This window comes from Lissotriton vulgaris, chromosome 10 (genome assembly GCF_964263255.1).
Source record: "Lissotriton vulgaris chromosome 10, aLisVul1.2, whole genome shotgun sequence".
Taxonomy (NCBI): Eukaryota; Metazoa; Chordata; class Amphibia; order Caudata; family Salamandridae; genus Lissotriton; species Lissotriton vulgaris.
This window is the reverse complement of record NC_141698.1, coordinates 270,077,226-270,100,616: the sequence shown is the minus strand read 5'-3', so window position 1 is coordinate 270,100,616 and position 23,391 is coordinate 270,077,226.

Below are 23,391 nucleotides of genomic sequence, written 5' to 3'. Positions count from 1 at the left end.
AAGGAATGGTAGGAGCGGTCTTGTGGAGCACTGTCTGCTCATCCTGTGTTGTGGTTTGGGCAGGAAATATGGATTCAGTCAGCCCAGGACTCTGCAATTGGCTTCTGTTCTTTGTGGCAGCCAGCATGGTTCGGGCATGGTGGGGAGGGGGTGGGCATGGCGAGGGAGGCATCATGAGGGGTGGAGGTAAACGGTAAAAAATTAAATTAAAAAAGAAACACTTACCTTGCCGTGCCAGTCCAGCGTCTCCGATCCTCCTCTCCAAGGCACAGGAAGCACAGAAAAGGCTCCCCGGACCAATCACAGCACTGCAATGCAGCACTGTGATTGGTTAGCACCCCGGCTCCCCTGACCAATCACAATGCTGCAATGTGATTGATTTTGAGTGTCCTGGTTCAACCAGGGAATGGCGGCCTGGGCTTGTTCTCCACGCAGGCTGTAATGCAGCCTGCATGGAGAATGGGGAAAGTACCACAAAACTAAATTTGAAAAGGGTCAAGGCAATATATTTAACGACCTGTCATTTCATTTCCCTACACAAGACATTATACATAACAACAAAAAATGACCGGTCTTATGTGTTGCTGTACTAGTAACTGAGAAAAACAGGACTCATGCAAATAATAAAGGAGTTGCAACTGGCTGAGATATTCCCATCAGACCACCCTTTGGCGGAGTTTCATCATATGGGGTATTTGTTTAATCCATCCAACCTACCGCCCAAACCATCAAATGATGGTGCGGATATGGATGTGGAGTAGAAACTCTAGCCAAGTTGTTACTCAAAGGGTAGTGCTCAGGGTGTGTAGTGCAGTGCTGTGGTGAAAACTTAAAATTAACGACTCAGACAAGAAAAATATTTTAATAGGATTTGTCTGAGTGCCAAAGTTAAAATCACGCCTGGTAGTCTAAATATATAACTACACTGTGGCGCTGTGCAGGACGGTCGACATGTTTCAGCCAAGTTGGAAGTTTTTATCCGGCTTTCGTCAGGACCTAGATGATAAGCTACTGCAACCTGATAAAGTGAAGTGCATAAGTGTAAATAAAATTAGGTGCCAAAATTATATCAGAATACTTATATCTACCAGGAACTTGGAGCCCCAATGTTCGCAAGGAAGAAATGCATTCAATCTTAATCCTGTTGAAAAAAAGCACAAGAAAAATACATATTCGCATGTAGCCATATATTCACAAGAAACTGTACAAACAACACATCAAACAGAAGTAAGTTGTACTCTGTTTGTTCAAGAGTGGACTCACTCATTCACAGAGGAAAAAGATAGCCTGGCTGTGAGTACTCACCGCGCTTTGCGTGGGAAATGACCTCACCTCACCCGGCGACCGCTCGGGAATATGAGGCCCCGCTCTAAGGTGCAAGAGGAAAAGGGCATGAATTGCAAGATTAATTGCCCAAGGCTTTTAGCTGTAGCATCCTATGTCTAACTTTCTATATGCAAACAGAGCCAGCATAAACCATAAAAGGGAGACCCCACAGGACTTGGCAAGGGAAAAATACTGGGTTTTCTAAATTAACTGGTTAAAAAATGAAGATTACAATTTGACTAGGGGCTGTTTTAGAAATAACCAGGGTCTAACTGGGAGACAGCCTTACCAGCCTTACCTGTCCATCGGTAACTCTCTCTGGCATCCGAGAGGAAGTGGAGGTACCGAGTAGGACCAGGCTCCTCCCTTATATACCGCACGCGATTGGTTAATTGATTGATTACGCTGCAGATTACCCACCAAAACGAGTGAATACTAGATGATTGCCAAAGCGCTTGTCTAAATGCGCATGTGCGTGAGCGCTTAAAGGTAAAGGCTCCTCTTAAAGACCTGCGTAGTTGTTAGCCGATCACGAACGGCATGCGCTAGTCATTCGCGCATGCGCGTGATGATGGAAACGTCGCGCGTCCGAAGTCGGAAAATACACTAGTCTCTTGCGCAGCCGCTTTCTTAAATGAGCCTTGTTAAAACTCAGGTAAACCCACTGGTGTTTGAAAAAAAGGATGAAAGACTGGCATAAACAAATAAACTCTCCACAAGATCGGCGAAGGGGGAATTTGAAATTTAGATCCGGCGCATTTATAACAATCGTTTTAAATAAGACCTAATAGAACTTCACAATGCATTTGGTCAACAGAACAACAGCTGCGGAGGTTCGTAAATCCAATAAGAAATGATGTAAGTGACAGAGATCTTACATATGTCTGATATTTATAATTATAAACTGGACTGGGTGTATCAGTTTCAGACAGCGTGGGCATTGCCTAAACATGAGCTAACAATGAAACCATGGTGATGCAAAAATAGCAGGAAAACTGCAAGGGAACACTGCATGTAATCTTGCCCATGTAATTATACATAACTGTGGCAACATAAGGAGATTACAGTTTTCTCAGCAAATAGTGTTTTAGAGACAGGAAAAACGTTAGAGCTGGTATCAGACGATCAAATTGAGATCCACGGAATAGAATCGTTTAATCCTATACTGTCACTATGGAGCTTAAAGATCCATTTTTGCTCTTTGACAAATAGGAATTTGGATTTGTCGCTGATGTGAGGTGGAATATATGGGTGTTCTAAGATCACCCACTTTAAATCCTCTGCTCGATGTTTCATAGCCAGGAAGTGGTTGGTAAGACAGGTGGACTGTTTATGGCAGCGGATTGTACTTTTATGTTCGCTGATGCGAACCTTCATTTTCCGCGTGGTGTGACCGATACACTGAAGTGAACACGGACAGGTAATCATATATATAACTCCCTCGGTGTTGCAGTTGGTGTGTTTGCGGAGTAGCCATGGGTTACCTGTGCCTATGTCTACTTGGTCTGCTTTGTATGTCTGAGGACATGCGCTACAAGAGCCACATGGAAAGTGACCACGTACTGGTTGGGTGTTCCATAGTGTATTGAGTGTCTCTGCAGGAAAATAGAGGCGGAGGGATGTTGGTTTGGGCTATGTTTAGAATATCCCAATGTTTTCGCACTGTCTTTTGAATTTTATTAGAAAGGATGCTGAATGTGCTAACAAAGGTTAGCCTATCCAATGGAGCCTTTTCAGGTCTTCTCTCCAAAAGTGCCTTCCTGTTGTTGTTGGTGGCTCGTTTCCAAGCTTTTCGTACCAGATGTCGTGGGTATTGTCGATCTTCCAATTGTCTAGACAGGATGCGGGCATGTTTGTCGAAAAGAGACGTAGAAGAACAATTTCTGAGAACTCTCAGAAACTGTCCTACAGGGAGATTTTCCCGTAGGGTCCGGGGTTGATGACTAGTAAAGGCTAAGAGGGAATTTCTGGACAGAGGTTTTTTATAGAGTTCGCATTCCAATTTACCATCTTTGGGAAAAATGAGAATGTCCAAAAAGGGTGAATTCAATGGTGAATTTCAAATATTGGTTTTGATGGTTCAACCAATCATGAAATGATTGAACCTCCGATGGTGTAGGTTGCATGGATTAAACAAATACCCCATATGATGAGACTCCGCCAAAGGGTGGTCTGATGGGAATATCTCAGCCAGTTGTAACTCCTTTATTATTTGCATGAGTCCTGTTTTTCTCAGTTACTAGTACAGCAACACATAAGATCGGTCATTTTTTGTTGTTATGTAGAATGGGGAAAGTGCGCATGACTGGTTTGGGTTGCCCGAGATGGCCGACCAGCCATTGCGCACTTAGGAGTGGGCAAACCACTCCTCCCCTGCCCTGCTTCTGTTGTATATGAATTTAGGACCCTAGTGTAATTTTCCTGATTCATGCCCATATAAAGGTATACATCAACCTATCCTTATATAGGCATAGAAATTATAATCGTATTTAGACTTAGCCTATGCAGTCCAAATACAGCATGGCTACTTCCACTAGTTCCGAAAACCCACAACGATTTCTTGGAAAAACCCGCCTTCAGCAGTCAGGGACTTCCCTTTGCTTGAATATGGATTTGTCCAAGAACTCATAGAGTTTTCAAAGAACTGAGTCTTTGATGACGTTATTATGTCCAACCTTACGTCAAACTCGGCACCTTCAAGGTATAAATATGCCCACACTTGCCCAGTCAAACACACAGTGGTTTGGAGCAGTTCGACTATCTACCTACACGACACAGCTCGCCGCAGCAAGTGCCGAACGAAGCCAACCCTCCAGCAGACGCACTGAGAGAGACACTGTCTTATCTCTAGCTGAGAAATCCAGCTCCAGTGTTTCCAAGCCACCCTTGCAGGTTGTTGGGAAATCGAGTCCTGAGAGAGAGATACCAGACCTCCTTCATTCTAAAACCAAGGTACAGAGCTGATTAGACCCTTAGAGAAAGCTTGGATAGATTCTTGGCAAAGAATACTGAAACTACGCTACACCTCACTTACTTCTTCCCTTATACTAGACCTAGGTTAGGTACACCGGGGTAGGCGTATTTTAGAAGCACCAGTTGAGTACTTTTAGTCTTTATTTATTAATGTGTGTATTCTATGTATTTTATGGCTTAGAAACCATATCATGCTTTTACAGTAATATTTTATAATACTATTCGTACTGTACGCATTATACTTTGCAACCAGTATTACGATTGTAGCAGTTCATTTCTTCTGCATGAGAAAGAAGAATGTTCAATAAATACCTTTTTATTGAAAACGCCTGTCTCTCTATTTCTCTGCACCTCTGGTGAAATGAAGCATGCACGATTGACTGAGTGAAATAACTATCTACTGTTTCCGCGACTCTAGAGATACATTTCTTATTCTTGGGAATCAAAGGTGTCATGTTTATGCGGTTGTCAGAAACAAATCCCTTCTTGTTTATTCGAGTAAAGTTTCTAGTGACCTCTGAGCTAGCTGGCACTCACAATTAAGTCTAATATATTCGATAGAGACCTAGTAGACCTCAGTCCTACGTCAAATCTATAGCATATATTATTCCAATGTGCAGAGCCTATTGGGAATATAGGAACTACACTACATGGCGCCCAACGTTTGGTAAGGCGATAATTTAACGCTAGATACTAGAGTAACTCAGTCGTGCTTTTAACACAGACGCCTTTTTCCCGTAAAATACTCCAAATGACGTCTGGAGTGGGTTAAAGGATATAATATTCACCATAACTGAGTAGGACGAAAATCCTATGTATTCATTTTTGGTTTGTTCAACGTTGAAGGATACAGTGTTCCAAAATATTGTGCACCTAATCTTTGTTTCCTTGAAACTTGCTCTGCAAACTTTCATTAAACAATGTCGGTTAACGGCGACAACAACGCAACCGGTGGACCTGCAGTAAATGCAAACCAACCGGGTTTAGACGCAACAGGGTTTAATGAAGACGACGATGATGCTATAATCATACCGGAAAACTTAAGGAAAACTATAGCTATAAAACTTATAGAAAATGGAGTATCATCGAGAGGTGGTAAAGTAATATTTGTTATAGAGGCACATGAATATCGGCAGACAGAGGTATTCTATTCATGGATTATCTTTCCACAAGCAAATCCAACAACACATGTGTTCCACTTCTATAAGATAGAGGAACATCCAGCGGAATACGTTCCTTTCGAGGATGTTGAAATTCCACTAACTTACCAAGAGCATCAGCTCAGGTTTAAAGGCGCCCTACAACATAAAAAAATCACATTACCAGGCTACTAGGTAATCCAGGAGCAAAATGGCCGGTACTAGCCAGCGATACACCACATCCGGACATTGAACAAATGACAGGTCCAGAACTGTTAGCTCAGCTAAAACAGCTAATTAAAATACATAGACAGTTCAATATGTAATGCGGACTGCTGTAAGGATTCCACAGCACACCCCTCACCAGGGGAACACAAACAAAACGACACCACATATACAATCAGTCATTGGTAAATTGCCCGAAAAAAGTGAACAAGTTCTGGTTAGCTCAAAAAATTACTCAAATAGAGGCAGTATGTCCCGATAGTACACCTTATGATAAACACAGAAGTCTTTGTTTCAATCTACACAAAAACACATGGTGTTCTGTCTATGGCGGTAATACCAGACTTCCTAAGACAGATTCAAAATGAATATGGACCAGAACCTGCCTTAAATCTTGGTATGAAGTTACTAAAAGATTTCAAACAGGTCTCGGCTATACTATTAGCTAACATCAAAGGTGAAGCAGCATCCATGGCAATCCGCCAAAAGCTAAAAGAAACTGATATAACAGAGCAACCATATGAACTTGCAAGAATAATTGAAAAATCCTATGAAGAACTAGGTAGAGATAGTTTGGGTGGGAAACCAGTAAAACCCCAACTAACTGAAAATCCTGAAAAAGTTTTTATTAAAAATAATCTCACTACTCCTAAAAAGAAGTGGGAAAACACTAAACAGACACTTCCTAAAGAGAAGCGTTCTCAGTCCAGAGGAAGGTCTCCTCAACAGGAGCCCTCTGAAAAGAGGTATAACCTCAGAAACAGGGAAAATTTGAGAAAACCTGATAGATATCAAGATACTGATACATGTTCCTCTCGTACCTTTCAGACTTCCTCGCAGAAATCCGAAAGAAGAGGACGATCAGAACAAAAGGAAGAACATGTGAAGTCCAAAGATGAACAACACGTTCCAAAAAATAAGAAAACTCACTTCACCAAGAAGAAGGTAGCAAGTGTAAAGATCAGACATGCCGAGGATCTTGAGGACACAACTCAAGAACAGAGTGTGGGCCCAGACAATGTTAGACAGTGCAGCAGAGGTCACCATAGCTCGCAAGATCCTGAAGGATCATCTGGAGACAGTGCACTTGAATGAATGCATTCAAGTTGAAACTGCCGACACCAGGGTTAGTGTACCACACAAGTTATATTAAGTAACACTCCAGATGGAGGGGGACATAACTAGGGGGAATAAAGCACTCTTTTGGGAGAAGCTATCTAAGGGTTATGACATTTTTCTAGCTGAACAAGTCTGGCCACCTGAATTTGTCAGGGAGTGTCCACATGGCGAAGAGATCATTATGCCAGAAAATGAGCAGTAGCCAAGGCTCCAGCATTATACAAAAATCACGTAGGATGGTATGAGGACTCTCCTCATCATAAAATCCAGTTAAAAAATCAACCAACTGCACAAAGGCAGTATCCAGTTAAGCAAGAAGCTAAAAAACAGGTCTGGGAGATCTTAGATCAAATTGAATACCAAGGGGTGATTGAAAAAATGCACCTCATCTATGAACATCCTTTGTTTCCTGTCTCCAAACCAGACAATACATATCGTCTAGTTTTGGACTACAGACACTTAAACTCTTGTTGCAAACCTTTTGCAGTACAAAATGCACACAGTGCAGTACTGATGAATAACATCGTGCGCGAAAAATATAAAAGCACATTAGATATTTCTAACGGTTTCTTCTGTCATAACATTGCACCAGAAAGTAGGTACTTGACCACTTTCTCAATAATGGGGACACAGCGACAATGTTGCCGTCTCCTCCAGGGATTCAAGAATAGTCCAGGTTTATTTTCAGCCAGAGTAACAGAGTTACTACAAACGTATGATGATGAGGCATTATCTTATGTCGATGACATCTATCTTACAGACGATGATTTGGATGTGCACTTGAAAAGAGTGAACACCATAATACTTGGGTTCGCTTATGATGGGTACAAATTCAATTTTAAGAAATCACGAATTGCCCACCTCAACGTCCTATTCTTAGGCTACGAGTTATCAAGTGAAGGCAAAAGCCTGGCAGCCAACTTTCTAGAGAAATGTGCGCTGCTCCAACCTCCAAAAACGCTGAAAAACGTACAGTCAATTATAGGTTTCCTGAATTTTGGAAGAACTTATGTTCTAAATTACGCAGAAAGGGTTAAACCTCTCTACGAACTAATAAAACCTGATTTCAAATCAACTAATTGGACTCAAAAACACACAGACATTTTGCTTTCAGTACAAACAGACATGTTAGCAAAAACACAATTACAGACACGCAACAACGTGATCAACCTTGTGATTCGAATCATCCCAGGGAGATGCGGATTCACATACCTAACCTTTAATGAAGGTGAAAAGGTACCGATAGCTTACAAATCACACTTGTACACACAAGCTGAAATGAAATGCACTTCAACAGAAAAGATTCTGACAGCGGTTCAAACTGCAGTAGCAAAAGAGAGAGCTCTCGCACAGGGTAAATGCATAATGATCATTACACCTGGACCTGCTTTAGAGGCAGTAACGAAAGCGAGCATTCCAAATGCTAAGGCTTTACATCCGAGATGGATACAATGGGTTAATTCTCTTGCTGCAACAGACGTTGAATACGTTTTTGACCCCTACTTGAAAACACAAGGATTGCTACAATACAAACACGAATGTCCTCTGCCAACCGAGATTCTGCCTTTAGAACATTACGGATGTATAATTTATACAGACGGATCAGCACAGCCCGCAATCGGGGGTAAACAAGCACATAGTGCTGCGTGCGCAATTGTTAAAGGTCGCTGGCGCGAAGGTAAATTTAGGACCTATAGTCACTAAAACTCAATCACTCGGGGACTGTACAGCTCAGCGAGCTGAACTACAGGCTTTCAAGATGGCGCTTGAAAATACCGATCGTGAATTCCCCACACTCATAGTGTGTGATTCGTATTACTGCGTCTTACAATGAATATCTGCAGAACTGGGTTCAAAACAGTTTCAAAGACGCAAAAGGTGGCACAATTAAGCATAAATTCCTTCGGGAACAAGTAGTTCTATTACAAAAAGAACTACAAAAGACTCACGTGATCTACACACTGAGTCATCAGTGTGATGGCGTTCACTTTGCAGGGAATTCATTGGCTGATGAAGCCGCGAAGGCAGCTGTGCAAACGGCTCCCGTAGCCAATCACTCGTTCAAAAACAAAAATAGACGGTGAAACAATGCTAGCAGTAAATGCCTCAATGAAAGGCAGCTATGCAGCGTTACCTCTAAATTATCCACTCGGATATACATACATAATTGATGCAAACTCCGTTCCTTTTGCTCGAATCCCTGGAGTGGGGGATAGAGTAATTCCAAACAGGAACCAGAGAGGTGCTTTGGTTCACAAAGCACATATGGGATAGGGTCTGACCCATCAAGGGATCTTAAAATCTCTAATAGAATTAGAAGAGATGTACTGGTGGCCGGGAATGAGCGTCCAAGTTTACAAATTCGGAATTAATTGTGATACCTGTTACAAAGATCATAGCTTTGAAAGCCAACAAGGTACCTGACTACAGTGTAGCCAGCCAAGTACAGACACCACTGTTAGATAGCATTAGACTTTCTAAACACAGACGTCACCATGGACGGATGCGGTCCCACAACTATTAGGACAAGATTCATTTGGATGTGGCCTCAGCGCTTGGCTGACGCCTGAACTGTTATAAATGATTTGTGGGTCTTTATCGGCACATACGCAATCGGCATGCTGCATTCTGACCAGGGTCCTGCGTTTAGCTCTCGAGCTTACAAAGAGGCCATGGCTAGCTTGGGCGTTGCATTGCGGTACTCAAGTCCATTTGATCCTGAGGGAAATGCGGTAGTGGAAAGAAAAAACTGTGACATAAAGCAATCTATAACAGCTAGCGTATTAGGTTCGGGTGACGGGTGGGTCAAACATCTAATAAATTATTATTATTGTTATTATCTGAGGCTTGTATAGCGCCAAATCACCGTCAGGTCTCTAGGCGCTTCTGACAGAAGCAGTAACAACAATTGAACCAGTGAATAGAAGTACAGATATAGCAAACTTTGATCAAATGGAACAGAAGGCTTCCCTAAATAAAAGCGTTTTCAATGACTTCCTGAAGCGGAGAAGATTAATTTCTTTACGGAGGGACTCGGGTAATTTGTTCCATAACTGTGGGACTTGGGCAGAAAAGGATCTCCCACCCTTGGTTGCCTTTTTAAAACGCGGACAAACCAACAATTGGGAGTCAGAGGACCTCAACACTCGGTTGGGTTTGTAAACCTCAAGCCGTTCCTTTATGTAGGCCGGCGCATGCCCATAGATTGCCTTATGGGCGATGCACAAGCTTTTGAATTCCACCCTTTGCTTTATGGGAAGCCAATGTAGCCTATGCAGTAGTGGGGAGGCGTGGGTCTGTCTAGGTAATCTAAATGTTAGTCGTGCTGCGTCGTTCAGAAGAACCTGCAGGCGGTTGATCAAATTTTTTGGCAGGCCTAAGTAAAGTGTGTTCCCATAATCAATCCTTGAGATTATAGTAGCCAAAACAATGGTTCGAAGCGTATTTAGGGAGAGTAGGGGAGCTAGCTTGCGCAACTGCCTAATTAAATTGGTGCAAGTTCCGATAACAGAAGATACTTGGCTAATCATTGTTCACTCATGGTCGATCTTAATACCAAGGCTTTTGACGTTAGGACATGGTTTCGGGGTGGGGCCAAGCTCTTGGGGCCAGAACAAATCACCCCAAGGCGAGGCAGCAGATGAGACTACTAGGACCTCCGTTTTTCGGGATTTATTTTCAACAGATTTGCCGTCATCCAGCTCACCGTAAACCTGAGTATGTTCTGGGCCTGAGTCTGGGCAGATGAAGTGTTGTCGATACTCAGCAACAGCTGAGTGTCATCTACATAGTTAAAAATTCTGCAGCCCATGCTTGCCAGGGATTCTATCAGTGGTTGTAGATAAAGATTAAACAAGAGTGGTGACAATGCAGAGCCCTGCGGGACTCCACACTCTAGAACACCCACCTCAGATATACAATCCGCTAATTGAAACCTCTGGGTCCTCCCTGATAGAAAGGATTTTAGCCATTGGAATGCCAAGTACTTTATACCAAACGCGGCTAGCCTGTCCAGGAGCAGGGCATGGCAGACAGTATCAAATGCCGCTGAAAGATCTAAAAGTATCAGGGCACTTGGTTTTTTACTGTCAGCCATGCCTCTAAGCTCATCTAGCACCGAGAGCATTACTAACCCGGTGCTATGATGTGCACGGAATCCCGCTTGACGCTCCTGGAGTAGATGGTGTTACTCCATGAAGGAAGACAGGGATTTTAGCACATGCTGTTCTAGTAACTTGGACAGAAAAGGCAGCTGGGATATTGGCCTATAGTTTTTCAGAATAGCCAGGTCCGCCCCCGGCTTTTTTATCAGGGGCTTGACACGTGCCTCTATAAAGCTAGCTGGTAGAAGACCAGTATCTAGTGAGTTGTTTAAGAGGCAGGTGATATGGTCCTCTAAAACAGGAAGTGCCAGACGAAAGATTTCAGGAGGACAGGGGTCTGCAGGAGAACCTGACTTGGTTGTATTCATAAGCTGCCCAAGAATTATAGAATCTATACCTGGAAACCTAGTGATGGTGGATCTTGGAGGGGCTTGAGGGACCTGTATTGCAAAAGAAATGTTATGAGTGTCCTTCCTAATGTTTGATAAAATAATAGCTACTTTCTCAAGGAAGTAACATTGGAAGGTATTACAATCTATCGTTGTTTCAGCCTTTTCATCTTTCTTACTCAATTCTTTAAAAATTTTGAATGTTTCTTTCTGTACATTAGCAGCATTATTTATACGAGTTTCGTAGTACTCCCCTTTAGCTGACACAATAAGCTTTTTATATGCATTCAGAGAGATTTTAGACTGTTCTCGGTCTGTACCATCTTTTGTCTTCCTCCAACATCTCTCCAGATGACAAAGCTTTCTTTTATGATCTCTCAAAGGTGGGGTAAACCAAGGGGCCCCTTTTTCGGCTCCCTTTATTTTCTATACCTTTTCAGGGGCTATCTGATCGATAGCCTGTCTAAGGTTCGCCACTATGGTGTTATAGTCCTGGTCTAGATCGCCGTGGGGGACCCTTAATTGTGTATATTTAGGAAAGGCGTCAATTAAAGCTTCTGAGTCCACTTTTTTCCATTGATGTACTTTTTGGGTTTTTAGAGGTGGTTTGACCGGAACACTATCCATCGGAATATCACATCGAATTAGGTAGTGGTCGGACCAGATACAGGGTACAATGCTCGTTAGGACCACCTCTGAATCGGAAGTCCAAAGTAGGTCAAGGGTGTGACCTTTAATATGCGCTGGAACTTCCACAAGCTGTTCTAGACCTAGCGAGGTCATAGAGCTGTCTAGCTGACAGTTTGGCAGATCTTTCTCTGCGCTATCCCAATGGACATTAAAATCTCCTGTCACCAGGACTATTTTATATCTAGTACAAATGTCAGAGATGATAGGAGAAAATAGTTCATTAAACACTGATGTGCATTGTGGTGGACGATAGACGGCAAGAACAATGAAGCATGTGTTGTTCAGGATAATTTTTACTCCAAGTATGTCCGCTAAATTTATTGTTTCTGCTAATACTTTAACCACTGTTAGATGTTTTTTAAAAATATTTTCTACACCCCCACCTCGAGCATTATCCGGACGGTTATGCCAGGCAATGTCATATCCGTTTGGGAGGGCGGCTATAATGTCAGGGGAGGAGTTATCGCCTAGCCACGTTTCAGTGAGAGTTAATATATCTATGGTCTCATCCTGAAGAAGAGTAAAAATTTCAAGGTTGTGTTTCTGAAGTGACCTTGTATTCAGGCTGGCGAGCTTTAGTGAAGGCAAGTGAATAGAGGCCCTACCACTAGGGGATCGTAAAATGTTAATCCCCGTTAGTGTGGTCAGCGTCGTAGGATTTAAAGTCTGCCCACCTAGGTCTAATAAGAGTAAATCACTTGCAGAGTATGACAATCGCCTACCAGGGATCCTGGTCCCTGGGCCCGGTCGAGCGCGGATGGGCAGGACTCTGGCACGACTCCGGCACAGGTCCGGCGCGTCCGCTGTACGCGTCCGCTGCGCTGAGTCATAGCCGTCCTTTTTAAGCGCTGCTAGAGCGCATAACCCACCCGGCCCACACCCAATATGGCCGCCAAACCAGGGAACCAGCCCTCGGCGTCGATACTCGTCCAAGAGCGGTCCGGAGGCAAAGGGAGGGGGGAAAGGGACACAAAGCGCAAGGGAGCACAAGGAAGTCTCTCAAAGCTTATTAAATCAAGCGTTAAAACACACAAAGTTTAAAAATGCACTAAAATGCTAAATAGGCACAGGATGCTAAATAGGCACAAAGTAAAGGGAAGAGACCTCCCGGCTTCCGCCTCAGGAGGGGAAAGTTGCTTCTGCCAGTAATCACTCGCACGGGCTCACTAATCCCTTTTTAAGCGCTGCTAGAGCGCGTCACCCGTCCGGCCCACACCCAATATGGCCGCCAAACCCGGGAACCAGCCCTCGGCGTCGATACTCGGCCGAGAGCGGTCCGGAGGCAAAGGGGGGGGGGGAAAGGGACACAAAGCGCAAGGGAGCACAAGGAAGTCTCTCAAAGCTTATTAAATCAAGCGTTAAAACACACAAAGTTTAAAAATGCACTAAAATGCTAAATAGGCACAGGATGCTAAATAGGCACAAAGTAAAGGGAAGAGACCTCCCGGCTTCCGCCTCAGGAGGGGAAAGTTGCTTCTGTCAGTAAATGTCCAACGTAGTCTTCATAATCTGTATAGAAATTCTCTGGGTGGACTCACTCCATATGAATTACTATTTGGTACTAGAATGCTCATCCAGGATCTTGATCGTCAAACTTCAGTGGTGGAACAAAAACTCTTTGATATCAAAGACCGTTTGGCTGTTTTACATGACTTTAAAGAAACAAGAAGAAGTCTGAGCAACATAACACAAAAGCCAACAACCACTGAATAGAAACCACCTGTCACAGCAAGGCCTGTCTGGATTCCAAAGATTCGGGATCTAGTCAGAGAAAAGATCGCGGATAAGAAGAAATTTGGGCCTTCGTGCAGAAAACCGGTACCTGTCCTAGCAATCCACGGATCAAGAACAGTGTTACTGCAGCCCCTTGCTGGAAGAAAGGAGAACAGGTCTATATCAATCGACCTGGTAAAACCACATCATGTGGCCGAAAATAAGTAGTAGGCCCAGTGGACCCCCGAGATGTAGCAGATGACCAAATCTTGCTACACTCCAAGAGGTTCAAACTGAAAGACTTATCACCTTTGATAAACCTGCAGTAAGAAAAGAAGGACTATGCAACAAAGCCATGGAACTTGTACCTCTTGAAACCCAAAAAACTGTTTGTCAAGAAACAACTGTCTACAATGATATAGCCTCTGACTATACTAATATGACAAAGGAAGAAACAGCTCCAGCGATTCCGAAAAATCCGGATGCAATCCCAACAATTGACAGAACTGCCTCTGGCTACTTCATCAACTTTGATACATTTTCTGAGGATCCCAGTGAACCTGAAACCACGTCAGCAAATAAAACTTTCAAAGAAAAAATAACAGAACTCTTTTATCAACTTGAAAAAACATACCTGGTTTCACCATGGGTTGAATTTTGGATTGTGTTAGGGGTACTTTTACTCCTACTTTGGCTCATTCTTGTTTTAAGTTTGGGAAAGATGATAGATGGAAAATACAGTACAATGGACAGACCAAATAAGAATATCAACTTGCTCCTAAAACCTCACAAATCATCTCATCGTGAACGAAGAGACCTGCCATCAGTGAACATCACAGCCGTTCCTATACCTGGTGGTATAGCATGGGACACAACTGATTATGACATTTATGGCCCGGTGGAGCTGTTGAAGATTCCACACCAGTTTAAGGTTTCTTTGAGTGACTTTGTCTCACCCAGCACATTTTCTGATGATTGGGATTTTTAAACTGTTAATAATATGGTGCTCTGAGGTCTCTTTTCTGCATCTTTGGGGGCCACATACCTGTCTCCTGCTGCCAGTCCCCTGCTGCCGGTCTCCAGAGTCTTCTCTCGCCACCGCCGCTGCCGCAGCTTCCATCAACTCGGCGCGGCCATGAAGAGAGACCACAATACCCAGGAGCCATAGCGGCGGAAGCCGCCACCGCCCACATCGCGCCCGGAGGTGCTTAAATTAGAACAGAGCCCCGGTGGAGCGGGTGCTCTGAGGTCTCTTTTCTGCATCTTTGGAGGCCACATACCTGTCTCCTGCTGCCGGTCTCCACAGTTCTCTCTCGCCGCCGCCGCAGCTTCCATCAATGCGGCGCGGCCATGGAGAGAGGACCACAATACCCAGGAGCCATAGCGGCGGAAGCCGCCACCGCCCACATCGTGCCCGGAGGCGCTTAAATTAGAACAGAGCCCCCGCGTTGCAGGATCACACGCGGGACGAGCCGCGCGAAGGCCGGCCAAAGGGCGGGCCCGTTTTAGCCCGTTCTAGCACGGTCAAGGACGGGACGGGCCACCCCTCTAACATTCAACATCTACAATTAAGGTTAGTGAGTGGCTGCTTACATCCGTTTGTGGAACTATTAACTATTTGATAAATTTCCTTGGAAAACATGTCTGCCTCTCCACCTATTGACGGGAACGTTAGAAGATCTAGGGGAGGGTCATTAATGGGCACTCTGGACAACTTTCTTGTGAGAGTGTCCACAGCTGTAGCCCGGGACTATTTCTGGACATTGCCTTTGACAAGAAATCTTCAATGGGCGGGTTAGCGGAAGCTCGGTCTCCAGACCAACAACAAACTAAAATCCATGATCCAATATCAGCCCAGGGGGAGGGAGAGAGAAGCCGGTCATCAGAGTCTGCTGGGCCCTCGATATGCCAGCCTGTCTGTCCCACCACTTCGACGGACACGAGACTTACCACAAATTCTAGCACCATTGCAGGGGCTATGGGCTGCCCAATATTAAGACCCAGTCAGCTAGTAACGCTAAGGCGGGGTTGTCTCAACAATCACAGGGTCTGATAACTAAACGGAAATGCACTGGGGCACAAGCACAAGCAATTGGGAAGAAGGCAAAAACTGGGAAAGCAACTTTGCCTAATAACTCCTGGACCCAAAGCCCTACTCATAATTCTGTAAGAACACAACTAGTCAATGAGGGAGATAACCTTCAACCATGTGACGGGGATAAAGTACTGAGTGAGATGGGATCATCGCTTTGGACAAAGCTGGAACGCCTCCTTAAGAAGGCATGCCTCCCACTATGTCATAGACTGGACTTTATTGAAACTAGACTTGTGTGCCTTGAACTGTCATTTGCCTCAGCACAGGCTAGGGAGGAAAGGCGAGCCACTGGGTCAAATAGTAAGCAGACATGTGATCCAGGGCCAATTGCAATTGCAGTAGCTACTGACTAACATATTGCACAAAGGGAGTGATATTGGTAACCTGACCGAACCCCTAGTGCATTGTCCTGTACTTGCCCTCATTAACCTGATAACGGCAGAACAATCCATACAAAAGGATAGGACACAGCAAATAGAGACCAGTAGGCCTGTAACTCAACAGCAGGTTTTGCATTAAAAAAACCCTGCCCAAAATGTAGTTAGTCTACCGACCATAGAACTCCCTCCAGAGTCATCCCCTTATGTGGTGGTTCTGGTGGTGGTTCCTCCACTAAGCCAGGGCAGTGGGGAAACGTACATGGAGTTAAAGAACAAGTGTATTTTCTGGCTCAATAACAATCGTCCATTGCCATCCCATGTATGTGCAGAAATCCTCTTTGCCAGAAGAGTGGGTTGGGTGGGGAAACAACCAAAGTCTGTGGTGGGGGACTGCATAATTAACAAGTTTAGGAACAGGAGGGCTGTCGAATATATTTGTGACTGGCCCAAAAGGGATTCATCTTCTTCAATTCAATCACTACCCCTGACTTATTTTTATGTGCCGGTACATTCTTGGTGTGGGGAAAAACTCCTAAATGGGGGGCTAAAGAAATGGTGCGTACCAGGGAACATAATGCTATCCAATATGTTCGATGGGTTATCTGGGTTGGAAGATTGCGATTGACAGCAAGTATATGATTGCAATTTGAGGGCTAGTATAGTAGTTCATAATGAGGATGATGAAGTTAAGAGCATAGACCAACGGGCCAATAACGTCAGTATTGGGGATGAGGCTCTGGGTTCCAATTTAATTAAAACTAGTTTAAAGGAAAGGAATGCACCTCCTACTGAGATGGATATTGAGGTGTTACTCCTCCAGGTACTGAGAATGAAAAATCCTCTACCATTCCTTGAATCTAAGACATTGCCCCGCCAAGATTCTCCTATTGAGGAGGCTGAGTATATTGATAATCTTTACAACAGAACAAGCGTGATATCATTGATATCATGGAATCTGGCTGGTATGGGGTCAAAAATGGCCTCGCCAGACTGGGCAGATTTCGTTGATAGCTTTGACGTCTGTCTCTTCCAAGAGACCTGGACCATTGAGCCAGTATTTAAGCTGGGCTATCTTAACTTTTATGTCCCCGCTGTAAAAAGGCATAAGGGTCGCCCTGTAGGAGGACTTGTGATTTGGGTTTAACAAAATTTGAGTTGCAAAATTCAGCTTTTTCCTGTTCTGAACTGTTATATACTTGCAGTGTTCCTTACCCTTCCCTCTACCCAAAATATTGTTATATTCAATGTTTATGCTAGGGTTCTAAACGGTGGAAAAAGGTCTGAAGTAATAACAGCTTTAGAAGTCCTTATTGAGGACCTACCAAGTAATATGCTGCCCCTGATAGCGGGAGACTTCAATACGACATTTGAGCCGCTAGGGCATGATGACTTGAGCCTAACGGAGAAGGAAGACTCCAGATGGGGCGTCCCTGAACTTGAGTTGAAACCCATAAATAGGTGGACAGAGGCTGCATTACAACTGAAAGGGCTATGTCTGGGGAATCAGTTGAGGGAAGCTAACGGCCGAACACCGTTAGATAGGAAGGGTGCTAGAACTTACGACAACGGCTTAAGATCTAGCCGTATAGATTATCTGTCCACCTAAAAATGTGGCATTCTCTTATGGACATGGAGGTAATAACCCGTATAGAGAGTGACCATAATCCCTTGACCTCACTGTTTAGACTGGGATTAGATGAAGGGGGAGTAGCAACCAAGGGTATATTGGGCCCAGAAATCGCCTTGGCAAATGATGAACGCCACCTTAAGTGGTGTAATGTCATCAAGAACCCCGATGCCTTGACTGCCATCAAGAACAAAGTGGACAAGGCATTGGAAATTCTGGGGTCAGGTGTGATTGATGGGGAAATAAATCACTCCTTTTCGGAAATCCACGTTCATTTATTTGCCCAGCTCCGAAAATATTTTTGTAAATCTAGCCCAGCTAGGAATAAACAAAGGAAAAAACCTGAGAGTAGGTATAATGCTGCCTGTAGGCAAGCACATACCGAGGTGGGCCTAGCACTAAAAACTAGGGACTCCAATAAAGTAAGAGTGGCACGAGGATCTTATAGGAAAATACTGGCTAGCGCAAAAAAAGCATGGGAAGAGGGTAAATGGCGGGATCTGAAAGAGGCGTGTGCGACCAAAAATTCAAAATCCTTTTGGGACATTTTTAAATGGGACAGGGGAGGGTGTCCGGACTGCCCGCAGAATAATGTTGCTCAAAATTTGTGGATAAATTATTTTGGGGCGCAATATACTTGTAGTAGCGGTGATGAAAGTGAAGGTATACCTTCTTTTACTTTCTATAAAGATGCCGCTTTTAGCATAGGGGGCGTAGCTAGGGCGCTTGATTCTGTAACCGAGGATTGCGTTCCAGCCGACGTGTTTTGAAACGATAAGCAACGTTGGCAACAACATATTTGTAGGAGAGTAGGGCCTGCTATCCTATGGTCACCCCAAATTTTTGCTTTTTGCTTCTCTGGTTTTCGACTTAATGTGGCTGTGGGCCTGCTAATCAGACCCACAGCCTGCTGTTCTCTCTCTAAATTCACATACATGTACTATAGGTACATAACCCAATTGGAACTGAACACCTTGTCAGCCCCTGTACCATGCACTATAGGTGCTCAGGGCATAGGTGCCAACAAGGCCTACCAGGGGCTGCAGCATATCTTTTGCCACCCCTGGCTGGTACTTAAATCGACACAACTGGCTGATCACTCAGCTGGGGCAAGGTGGTGTAATCACCCCTTGCTTAGATATAGTATACCTATATCTAAACCTATATCTGGACACATATATACCTATAAGTCACTCCTATGGCAGGCCTTAACAATCCTGGAGGCAGAGTGCTTGGTTTTATGTGAGATGGTGCTCTAGCATGAGCTGAGCCTGACTGCAGCTGTCGGGACCAATTCCCTAAGCTGTTCCGGGATAATGCCATACCATATAGTGCATTATAATCCATCGCGGTTATGTGCTAACTTTGGTTTGGCTTTATCAAAACATGTCGTGTTTGGTATCATCCGTTTTGGAATACTACCCCCTCACCAATCCTGGACACGGGGGTAGCATTCCACCCTTCTAGAGGGAGAAGACATGTTACTTTACTGAAACGCGGTTGATTTTTAAAAGAGCCTCAGCATCACAAAATGGACGCTTCTGCCACAGACACGAGTCTGACCTCCTGCTGCTGACCGAAACTTGGCAGAGGAGGCCTGGACAAAGGGTTTCCTGTCGCGGGGATTTGTCACACCACCCCAGACAGGAGATAGTGGATTGTAGCAGGGAGGTTTGAAAGAAACCAGACAGTGCCTGGGGAGCACAAGGCTTCCCCTAGCATAATCCGGTCAAACCGGTTCTGGGGCACACCAGCCCCAGTCCCAGTGCGACCCTGGACAAAGGGAAAGGGGTGTAACCACCCCTTCCTGGGTCCCACCCATAGGAGGGACCTAGCAGGTAATCCAACCCACTAGATTGGTATAAGAGTGGGAGCAGTGCCAACGCACATCAGATTATCCTGACTGAAACTTATGAAATGAAACTCTGGACCCTTCGACATCCTACTCGACGTAGAAGACTGAAGAATCTCCCTTGTGGTCAAGGAGTGACCACCCTGTGCAAACAGGCACCATCCAGCACCTCAACGTTTGCTTTGTTGCAGTTCCCGCCAGAACTCGAGCGACAGAGTTCGACAAGACCCAGCGTTCCTGCCTTCTAACAGCCCGATCCACAGTCCCTGCAGAGCTGAGACCCGTGGAGGCGACCTGAAGCGTGGGGCCGACCATCTTGGAAAGACCACGAGGCGCTAACCGTGCAGCTTCCGAGGCTCCCTGGAAGCTGTGCATTGGGGTTTGAGAAGCTCCAGCCCTGAGCCACTCCTGCACCGAAGCTCACCCCTCTACACTCACCGAGTGCTGCGTGGGGCCCTTCTGAACTTTTTGGCTCAACGCGTTGGTCCGGTCGCTTGCCCGTTGGCTTGCGGCCCCAGTACCGACGAACCTTTGAATTTGACCTGCCAGTCCAGTTGCTCTGGACTGGCCCTCTCTCCCCTGAAAAGGAGCACCCGCTCTGACCTTGCTGGTCCAAGTATTAAGCGATCTTTGAATCCTGCGTGGGTTGCGCTTGCCAAGGGCTGGTTGCTCCAATCCAGAAGCCGACACCGCCGACAGTGAGAGTCTTTGTGGGACAGCTGGTGATCCACTCCTGGACATCCTCGGTGCCCCAGAGTCCACGTGGCAGCGGAGAGAAGCTTCTCGACAACCACCTGATTGCGCCCGACATTGCCTGGTTCCTTACTCTACATCTTCGATCCACCCTTGGATCACACCAGACACTTCTCTTCTCGACGCCTGCAGCATCTTCATCTTCAGGCACCATCGACCTGCGTGACGAAACCCGACACTACTTTGCACCTGTGCACCCGCTTCCTGTGGGTGAGGTAACTCAGCAATGCCGGTGCTCCTGCACTGGTACACACCTCTAGTGTATATGTCTAAAGTTTCGTCCTTCTAGGTCAGTCGTAAGGTTCCTTTAACAGTAACTTTGTAACTTTTACGCACCATTGACTTTGCATTGGTGCATGCGTGTGCTTTAAGCGCTGCACCCGAATCCCGCGGGCTTTTCCCGACTTCAGCATTGCTAGTCCCGACTGGTCCCAGCGATTCCCTAGGCCCTAGGCCTAACCACTGTTCGATTAGTGATACTTATACCACTATTTTAGTACATGGTTTGCGTGGCCCCTGGCCTCATCCATAATTGTGCAACTTTCACATGTTTTTTTTTTTTTTTTTGAAACCTTTATTGTGCATCAGAGAAATACAGTTACGGGCCCACAACCACACGGGCCGGCCTCGAAGCAATTAATAGCACAAAAAGTAAGGATAGGGCAGTCCAGCAGTCCCAAACAACAAAATGCGGAAAGTGTCCAAGATATGGCATATGGAAAGAGGGACCGCCGGGTAAAGGAGGAGTTAGGTTAATTTTATATTTTGTAGATAAGAAGGATCAGAAGCGGACAATTTATCAAAGCAGATGGCAGGCAACGAACCAGCAAATCAACAACAGTACGGGAGAGAATAATTGAAAAAGCAGCAAAAAATAATACGCTTAAGGATAATACCACGAACAAACAGTACATGCTGGCGATCGCCCGCCCCACGGACTCAGTACTCCCAAATCCACAATAATAAAAGAATGAGCAGCAGAAAGAATACTTTGCGCTACCCCTAGAACCCGTCTGACCCAAAGAAAAAGGGGAAAAAGGAAGAGAAACCAAGAAAAGGAAAACATTTAGGCCCATAGAAACTGAAACTAAACAAAATCCCCACCCCCAACCCCCCACCCTGCACGCATGCGGAGGCTACGGCCTACCCCCCCCTAGCAGTGTGCCTGTCGCCCAGGAATAGAACCCGAAATTTAGGACAGAAAAGAGAAAGAAGAAAAGAAAAGAAATAACGTAGTTCACAGAAGACCGGAGGAGGGCCACAAAGATAAAACCAAAATTACCAGCACATATCACTCCGGCCGCCCGATCCCAGACCCCGCCACCAACACAATACCTATATTCAATGTCCCCGGCAGTCTATCAATATCCCAGCAGTACAAGCAATAACAGTCCAAACATAAGAGGAGACAACCTCAACCTTGCCCCCTGCGATGCGAAGCAGCGACATAGTCCAGCCTCATGGTAGACATCTTGGAAGAGGCGAGCAAGCAAAGTGACCACATCCAAGCGGGGGTGTCCATCAAAGTCGATCCGAAACACAGCCATGTAGATGACAATGGTACAGGAAGATGCAACGTCCTTCAGTGAACCACCAAAGTCAGCAAGCCCAGTCAATAAGAGCCACTCCAGGACAGAAAAGCAAGCCATGTCGGTAACCCCGCAAGGAGTCGCTAAACGTGGCGCCCGGACATTTCCCTCCAGCCACATCGCAGCTCCAGAAACTGCAAGCCTCTCCGAGGATGTAACAGCCGGCCCGTCGTCCTCAGACCATCCCGCCACTTTTCCAATCAACACTGAAGTGTCCTCCGGCTCACGCACCTTCAATGTCTCCGAACACACCTGGGTAGACACTCCATCGCAATCAAAAACAGGATATGGCACAGTGTCCTGCAATCGAGGGACAACCCGTCCCACCGGGAGCCTAAAGGTGGAGATAGCGTCTAGTCGGTCCCCTAAGTCCCGGACAATATCTTGTAGGGTAGATTTCAAAGTACCCAAGGCACACAGGACTTCTACCTCCGTCAGTGGTGCAGTAGAGGGAAGAGGAGCAACGGGTCTCTGCATGTGAGGTTCGCGGAGATGTCGTAGTCCTTGTGGCTGGTCTCCACCATCACCACCACAAAGCTGGTCTCCCAATCCGGGTTCCGCGTAAAACGTCATGACTGGGGGCACTGGGGCAGCACAACCCGTGTCGACCCCATGCACAGCGCCAGAGCGATATGGGTGATCGAACCTCGTCACCGGCAGCAGCCCGGAGTAAGCACAGCAGCCGGGGGAACAATCGTCAAGATGGCAGCAACCGGGACCCTGGAAAGGAAGGCGATCAGTCGGTGCCCGCAGTAAGTCGGAGACACAATGTTGCACTCCAGACCCGAAATTCCCCCAAGCGCGGAGTTGAGAAGAGCAAAGCAAATCCACTCGGCTGTGAACACATCGGAGCAGCTGGTCCCGCCGGTCTCCTCTGCCCGCTTCAATGTCGGACGAGAGTGAAAACATGGCCGGCCATCGTCAGGACAAAGACCCGATCTGCTGTAGCCAGCGCCTGAATGAGGACAAAGGCGCTCCGGCACTTCTACTGCTGGGGCTGTGCGAAGAAACACACCGCTGGAAGCAGAATCTCCTCCCGGTCCCGATGATGCTGGTAATGAACAGGATAGATAGCAAAAGAAGATGCGGGCCGGGAGGAAGACGGAAGGATCGGCGGAGCCGAGGGATCAGGCGGCCATCACGGCTGCAGGCTAGGCTCCTCTAAATCAACTCTCACATGTTTTACTGTGCTTTTGTTTAAACGCTTGTGCTTCTAGACTCATAAAGAGTATAGAGGATTATTCTAGTAATAAATACATATTTTTGTATAATATATAACTTGTGTGGTGTCCTTTCATTTGATATTACAGGATTGTGATTGGTAAAACAGCTCGCTTAACATGACCTCTTGAGTTAAGCCTTTAAGGCTGCTTAGTCCATGCTACCATTAGGATAGCTTGTCTAATAAGGTTGACTTA